The sequence below is a fragment of the Helianthus annuus genome, chromosome 1 (assembly GCF_002127325.2).
Source record: "Helianthus annuus cultivar XRQ/B chromosome 1, HanXRQr2.0-SUNRISE, whole genome shotgun sequence".
NCBI lineage: Eukaryota > Viridiplantae > Streptophyta > Magnoliopsida > Asterales > Asteraceae > Helianthus > Helianthus annuus.
Window position 1 is genome coordinate 70,743,860 of NC_035433.2, and position 8,413 is coordinate 70,752,272.

Here is an 8,413-nt window from a genome sequence, read left to right on the forward strand (position 1 = left end):
TTAAATATGATGCAAAGACGCTGGATGGAGATACTTAGTGATTACGATTGTAATATCCAGTATCATGCAGGAAAGGCAAATGTAGTGGCTGATGCTTTAAGTCGAAAGTATCATGAAAAGCCAAAAAGGGTACGTTCTCTTAAATTAAATCTACAAGTAGATTTAAGTAATCAGATTAGAGAAGCACAAGAATCAGTTATCAAGGACGATACTGAAAAATTAAAAGGAATGATTAAGGAATTAGAACAAGGAACAGATGGAATTTGGAGATTCCATAAGAAAAGAATGTGGATACCTAAATTAGGAAACTTACGCCACCGTATATTAGAAGAAGCCCATAAGTCTAAGTATACGATGCATCCTGGAAGTGATAAGATGTATCAGGATTTAAGAAAGAATTTTTGGTGGATAGGAATGAAAAAGGATATAGCAGCTTATGTTTCTAAATGTTTAACCTGTTCATAAGTCAAAGCTGAACATCAGAAACCCTCAGGATTGCTACAACAGTTAGAAATGCCCGTGTGGAAATGGGAATTGATAACAATGGATTTTGTTACCAAATTACGCAAAACAAAGAAAGGCAATGATACAATCTGGGTGATTGTAGACAGACTCACTAAGTCAGCTCATTTCCTACCAATGAAGGAAACTTTCAGTATGGAACAGTTAGCTAAATTGTATGTAAATGAAATAGTTTCATTACATGGAATTCCTTTATCAATTGTTTCTGATAGGGACAGTTGTTTTACCTCTCATTTTTGGGCAAGTTTCCAAAAAGCAATGGGAACCAAGTTGAATCTAAGAACAGCTTATCATCCTCAAACGGACGGACAAAGCGAACGAACAATTCAGACAATGGAGGACATGCTTAGAGCTTGTGTAATTGATTTCAGAGGTAATTGGAACGATAGCTTACCTTTAATAGAATTTTCTTATAATAACAGTTATCACACAAGTATCAATGCTGCACCATTCGAAGCACTTTACGGACGAAAGTGCCGAACCCCAGTCTGTTGGGCAGAAATTGGGGAAAAGCAACTATCTGGACCTGAGATAGTGCAAGAGACAACCGACAAGATCATTCAAGTCAAGGAACGACTGAAAGCAGCACGTAATCGACAAAAGAGCTATGCTGATAATAGACGCAAACCATTGGAATTTCAAGTAGGAGATAAGGTATTGTTGAAAGTCTCTCTTTGGAAAGGAGTGGTAAGATTCATCAAAAGAGGAAAGCTAAGTCCCAGGTATGTTGGACCTTTTGAGATTATTAGAAGAATAGAACCTGTAGCCTATCAGCTACAACTGCCATAGGAAATGGCATGAATACATGATGTATTTCATGTATCTAATCTCAAGAAATGCTTAGCTGATGAATTGCTGGTAGTACCTCTTAAGGATATAGAGGTAAATGAACAACTTAAGTTTGTAGAGAGGCCTCTACAAAATGAAGATAGGAAAGTTAAGAATCTCAAGCACAAGAGATTAGTTCTGGTCAAAGTGAAATGGGACTCCAAAAGAGGAACAGAGTATACATGGGAGCTTGAATCAGAAATGCAAACGAAATATCCACACTTGTTCCAGTAGATCTCGAGGACGAGCTCTAAAACAAGGTGGGGAGGCTATAACAACCCTAAAATAAACCGACGCCCTCCTGAAATTTTTCCGACACCCTAAAATATATTAAAATATCCCAATATGTCTTAAAATACACCCCATACGCGAAAACGGACCCCGAATACCTTAATTTTTATTAAAATTAATTAAAAATAAGAAAATTGAGGATGTCGCGGGGCGCGTAGCCTTTGGCTACAGCCTACGCGGGCCGCGAGCAAGTGACGGCTGGCGCGACTCCAAGCCGCCATGTGGCACAACACCCGGCGGACCTACACTGTGACACCCCAGGAAAACTAGTGAACAATATAGCTTACGTTAGTGAGTGCGTACCGAATTTCGGGACGAAATTTCTTTTTAGTTGGGGATACTGTGACAACTCGTAATTTAAACCCACTTTGTGTAACGTTACGTGCTCACGTGAACTATGTTGGGTGAATGTTATGGTTATTTTATGTGAATGTTATGTTTATTTTATGTGAATGTATATTTATACAAGTGACCCGACCGCACAAGACTCTCGAACGCACAACCTCTACTTGAACGCACAAGGCCTTGGGCCGTATTCCTTGTAACCGGAACCAATGGGCAGCCCATTAGGGGGTTTCGGCCCACTTATCTTATACGTACAACATACACACACACCTTAGGAGGTCATTCTCTCATTGTTACAATTCTCACAACACACACACAAACCCTAGACGACTTTCTCTCTCTCTCGTTTTGCTTGGAAGCCGACGGCACCAAGATCACAAGTTGGATCAATTCTTGTTCACCCTCTTTGATAACGGTTAGTGTTTAATATTGAGATCTTGTTAAATGATGTTGTGATTGCATGATTTTATTAAAACCGATTTGATGTTGCTATGCCTTGCATGCGAGTGATGATGTTTGATTTCTGTTGATGTTCTTGTTATTTGATTTGCTTAAATGTCATGTATGATTTACATAAGGATTGATGATCTTGTGATACTACCGAATAAACAAGCAATCGGCTGTGATATGAATTGAAACCGAATGTTATGTGTAAAGTTCTAGGGTTAATTCAATTAAATGGTATGGTATGGATTAGTGTTCATGTTTTGTTTGATTAGGGTTCATGTGATTTGGATGTAACAGCCATGTTTATGATTGCTAGATAGAAATTGTTAATTGATTTTTTAGTAAACTTGGAAACCTTGAATTAGTGTAACTAATTTGCTTAAATCTTGGAAGTTGGTTAATCAATCACACAAGAGTAAATGCACAAGCCCACTCGTACAAGGTCTCTTAGTCGCACAAGAGGCCCATACGCACAAGCTGACCCGATCACACAAGTTGTCCGGCCGCACAAGATGTTTTAATCGCACAAGGTACCCTAGCCGCACAAGGTTGTCGGATCACACAAGCTGGTCCAGTCGTACAAACCCACACTGATCGCACAAGAGTTGTCCAGTCGCACAAGATGAACTGGGCCACTCCGGATTGTTGTTTATTTGTTTATTGGGCTATACATTGTCCTGTTGGGCTTCTAAGTTGTGGGCCGGGTAGGTAATACATCGTACAACCCAAGCTGATCGCACACATCAGCTTGGATCGCACAAGACTGTTATGTTGTTTAATTGTTTTGGGCCGTAGCTTTGGGCTGGGTAAGGAGCTGGACGCACAAGTATTATAAATTCCTTAACTGTTGGGCCGGGCTATGGTGGATCGCACAACATGTTGGGCCGGATACTATTGGACTTATTTAAATCGTGCAAGTTGATATGTTGTGACTGTAACTTGTATAGCTTGATTGTTAAAGTGTTGCCATGATCTATACGTGCCTGAAACCTGTTAGTTATGTGTAAACCTGTGTGCATTACGTGAACCAAACCTGACTTGTATGATAAACGTGCTAGGACGTGGTTGAACACATTGTAGCTTAACTGAACTTTTTGTGTATCATACCGAGCAACCCCAGGTGAGTTCATTGCATTTTCTCAAGCATGCGTCCCGGTGGTTTGGGACAACTGGTAAACATTTGGAAGGGAAACATTGGGTAAACAACTTAATCGGTTTGGTTATTGCCTGGAGGGCAATGGGGGTAATTAGTTGATAGCGCTATTAGGGGGGAAACCTCACACCGGGCCGTAAGGACGGGCGTGAACTAATTATCTGAGTAGGGCTATGGTTGTTAGAGGCACACTCCTCGGATACATATGGGCACACTCCCTAGGGTATCTAACGATGGCAACATAGCAATCAGTCGTTAAGGGGTACCCACTCCCCGGATACACATGGGCACACTCCCTAGGGTATCTAACATGAGCAACATCGTAACGCAACATTGAATCGCATTAACATACATCTGGTAACTCAACACGTTAACAAAACCTTGAACTCACCAGCGTAGTCTGACACACTTGTTTGCATGCTTGTAGGTCGTTAACCTTGGAACTTGGACTTGCTATCTGGGAGTGCTGGAGTGGTCATTGATCGAAGCTATTGGACTACTTATAATTGATACATTGGTTTTGAGTTTTATTATGAAACAATTGCTAAACGACTTATCATATGCTTCCGCTATATCACTCTTTGTGAATCGATATTTTGTTTGACATTTAATCTTGGCAATTAATGACATGCTTTATTTAAATATCTATCATTGGTTCAACGTGATTGGTGGCTCAGACTCTAATATGTAGCACGCCTCGCGGGGTTCCCGCAGGTGGTATTTTGGGGGTGTTACATACACCCGTGACCAAGCAACCCTAGGCCCTACTGCCCTATGTCGCGGGCCGCGTAAGCCCCTGCCTCAGCTTAGGTGGGGCGTGGGAGACCCCAAATGCAGCCCTATAAATTGCACGCATCGGCCTTCAGTCGAAACTCGTCCCAAATCTTTCTTTCTCTCTCAATTTCTCCGTAGTGTACGCTATACTCAGGTATAATACCCCCCCTAAATAACGAAGTTCTGATTCGTTGTAAGTATCATAACCCCAGGATACGTATTAGATACGCTGCCCGATTGATCTAGGGTTCCGTAACGGCTGTCGTGGTTCTGTCCGACGTAGTCGTTGGAATGCCGTCTCGGGGAGGGTATTACTAATGTTAAGATGGGTTATTATACTAACACGTGTGCATTTGTGTTATAGATTGTCACCAGGAAACCCTTACAGAAAACCTAAGACAGCAATGTGAGTAATCTCCTTTTTGCAAACTGTTTTTACAAAACCTCACACGACTAATTATATATTAAACAGTTATTGAGTATTTGTAAGGATACCATTATCGTCAGTATGTTGGGGTTTTGTATACAAATTTGTTACTGCCTTGCGAGGAGTAAAATGACCACAAGTCGGGTTGACAGTATCGTGGGTGGTAATTGGTATGACTTGGAGACAAATGTAATTGCGAGACCGCCCTCAATACTGTACAATGGTTTTTATTTAAACTTGATTAAACTGGGATTCACTCACCAGTATTTCCCACTGACAAAATGTTTTTAAACGCATTTCAGGTAATAATATGTGAAAGCCAAATAGAAGCCAGCTGGACAGCACTGAAGGCTTGGAAAAGTGGCAATAAAGTTACCTAAAATAAATAGATGTTTTTATTAAATAAAATAGGGTTTATCCCTATGAAAATGTGTGTACTTGAAACTTGGGTTTTTCCCATGTGTTTAATATTATAAAAGCGTGGTATTTTACTCTGATACAATATTTCCTAACTACGGTCCTGATTTAAATTCCGCTGCCAAAATGAATAAAACAACAGATACCACCAGAACTGGCCGCGTCCGCCTGTTCCCGGGTTTGTTAGGGGACGGGGGCTGCGACAGTAAACTCCCAGGATTTAATGCAGAACTTATCTGGTATTCCAACAACAATGGAAACAAGAAAAATGCAGAAGCTGGAGAAGAAGCTGGAGCACACAAAAGTTGGAGGCTGCAAAATTATGTGTTTTGAATGGGTAGCAGGAGGCTTTAATTTATAGACTGTGATCACACCAGAAAATGAGAAAAACGGGGAATGGGATAACCCTCCAGAACCAAATTCGGTTACTGGAGATAACCCACACGAATTCGAATTACTAGAGATAACCCCCACTGTTTCGAATTCACCTATATCTCAATCTTATCTCATTCGGTCCATAGATCTGACGCACCTGAACCGAACCCTAGCTAAAAGTAAAAGCTCCTTAGCTCCTCGCGAAGTGCAAAATGCGCCTCAAACGCGCCCATTCGCGAGCTCGGTTCGGTGCATGTGTGGGCTTCATCCACTTCTCAACCCATTTAACACTTTGGGACCCATAAGGAGTAATCCCTTATAAACCACTCAAATTTCTCTTCCCTCACCAATGTAGGATGAAGGAAACATACCAACTTATATATTCTCCTTTAATATTTCCAACAGTTTGTCTGCCCAGCTTCTTGTTTTGCTTCTAACTTTTTAATATATCTCTGTCTAAAAAAGATTCTTAGGATAAATTAGTTCGTTATAAGTTAAAATTAATGATTTTCAAAGGAATACTTGCATGTTTGAATATGTAAAAGTGAAAGAAGATTACCATATTGCTTCATATGTTTGCGCAATCACTTTGAGACCATACTAAGGTAGTTGATAGAGATCCGTAGTGGATCAAGCTTCAAAATAGATAACCTTTAGAGGAGGTCAAGCTCCAAAAACAAAAGATAAAGAAGAGAGTCTTTTTAACTTCAATATATTCTGCTTAATTCATTCATAACTTAATTTGCCTTTTATAGGCTTACGAGCAGGGGCGTAGCTTAGTTGATACCCGGGGTGCAACCCCTCCAAGTTTCGGTTAGAAGTATAAAATTTCTAATTTTTCGTCTAAAATTATAAAATTATAAAGGATCGCCCCCAATAATTTTGCCTAAATATTTATATAATATATAAATTGGGTCCCATGACTTTCCGTACACCAAAACTTTTGGTCAAGCTCTGCCACTGGTTACAAGTGAAATATAGAATCTAACCCACTAGTAACTACGAGAAAATATTGAAATACACAAATGCATGAAAGATGGTAAAGGCTAAGGGGCTATTTGTTTACCTCTTAATGAGACTCTTAATAGTTCAGATCTCTTACTAGATCTCTTACTGGTTCAGCACTTAATGGTTCAGACTGTTTGTTTCACGAGCAGATGTCTGAATGGTTCAGACATTTGCCTCTGAATGGTTAAGATTTATACAGAGTCTGAATGATTAAGACATCTAATCTGAATTGGTCAGACATTTGCCTCTGAACTGTTAAGCATTATACAAGCTCTTAATGGTTCAAACCTCATACTGGTTCAGCACTTAATGGTTCAGACCTCTTACTCGTTCAGTACTTAACCATTCAGATGTTGCCAAACAGCCCCTAAGTAGCCTACTGGTGCATGAGAATGTGAGGGAGTTGTATCACAACGTGGGTATGATCAGGGGGGCCTACCCACTTGGGTGGGTGGACGACCGCACCCCTTGAAAAAAAGTTTTAAGGTTAAATTTCGCGTAAAATCTCGACCGCACTCTTTGAAAATTTTCAACCACACCCCTTGGAAATTTTCAACCGCCCCCTCTAAAAAAATCTTATGAATTTAAAGAAAATGCAAACATTGATTTTTATTAAAATATAACCTAGTATATATAATTATTCTTTAACCACTTTACTTAACAATTTAACCCAATAAGTTTCACTTAACAATTTAGTCATTAGCCCACTAAACATTCTATTCTAACCCAAGCCCAATTAACCCAACCCAATTAAATTTATAGTTAAATAAAATAACCCAACCCAACCACCCCTTCCAATTCTTTCTCCCACTTTCCCTCTTCTGATCGCGCAACGACCAATGCACGGAAGCAGTCAACAGGCACGACGGCAGCGGCTGCATTCTCATTAGAAAAGCTTGATTCCGGCCACCCCACCACCTGGAATACAAAATTTAACGAGGTACATTCGTTTTTTATTATTTGTTTGGTTATTTTATACGGTTTTTATGAGAGATAGAGTTATAGAGATGTTAAAAGAGTTTGAAATTTTCTGTTTTGATGATTTTTTTTTTTTTTTTTTTTTGCTATTCTAGACTTTAGTAGCATGATTTTGTTGTTTTGTTGTTTTTTGGTTGTTCTAGACTTTACTAGGGCTTGAAAATTAAAATTGAAAATTATGAATCGATTTATATATGATGGAAATCATGAGCAGGGAAGTTTTGGCGAGATTTCCCATGAGGAACCATTAGAAAAGTAAATCTAGATGATGTTTTGCATAGATTTCAAAAAATGAAAACCTGTAGGACACAATTTTAAACATGTTTATAATGACGTTTGACGTGTTTTTGATGATTATATAAATTTTAGTTTGATGTTCTTTTGTTTTACATGACCCGACACAATATGAACCGATTTTTTTTATATACCAAGGGGCCTAAAATTTTAAAAAATATTTCGTACCTTCATAAAAAAATTTCTGGATCCACCACTGTGTATGATGAGATAAAAACGTGGACCGTATGAGTAGTTGTGGCGTAAATTATTATTATTGGAAGATTGAAAGTGTAGCTGAAATGATAAAGTAACACAAAGCTGGTTTGATGTACAAAGTACAAAGAGAATGGCATAGCCGTATAGAAAAGCCTTAAAGGCCAACTGCAAAAAGTTTGTGTCATAAGGCGGGTTACCTGTAGTGGGGCGCTATATGCCCTAAAAATCCAAACATAGCACCCAATGGCGTCTGGAACACCACGACGAGGGGCTTTATGGAGGAAGAAAATGGTGGGGGCGGTATGGTGATAGCGCCGGTATGGAGGGGAGTTTCAAATCTTTCACCAATCAAATAT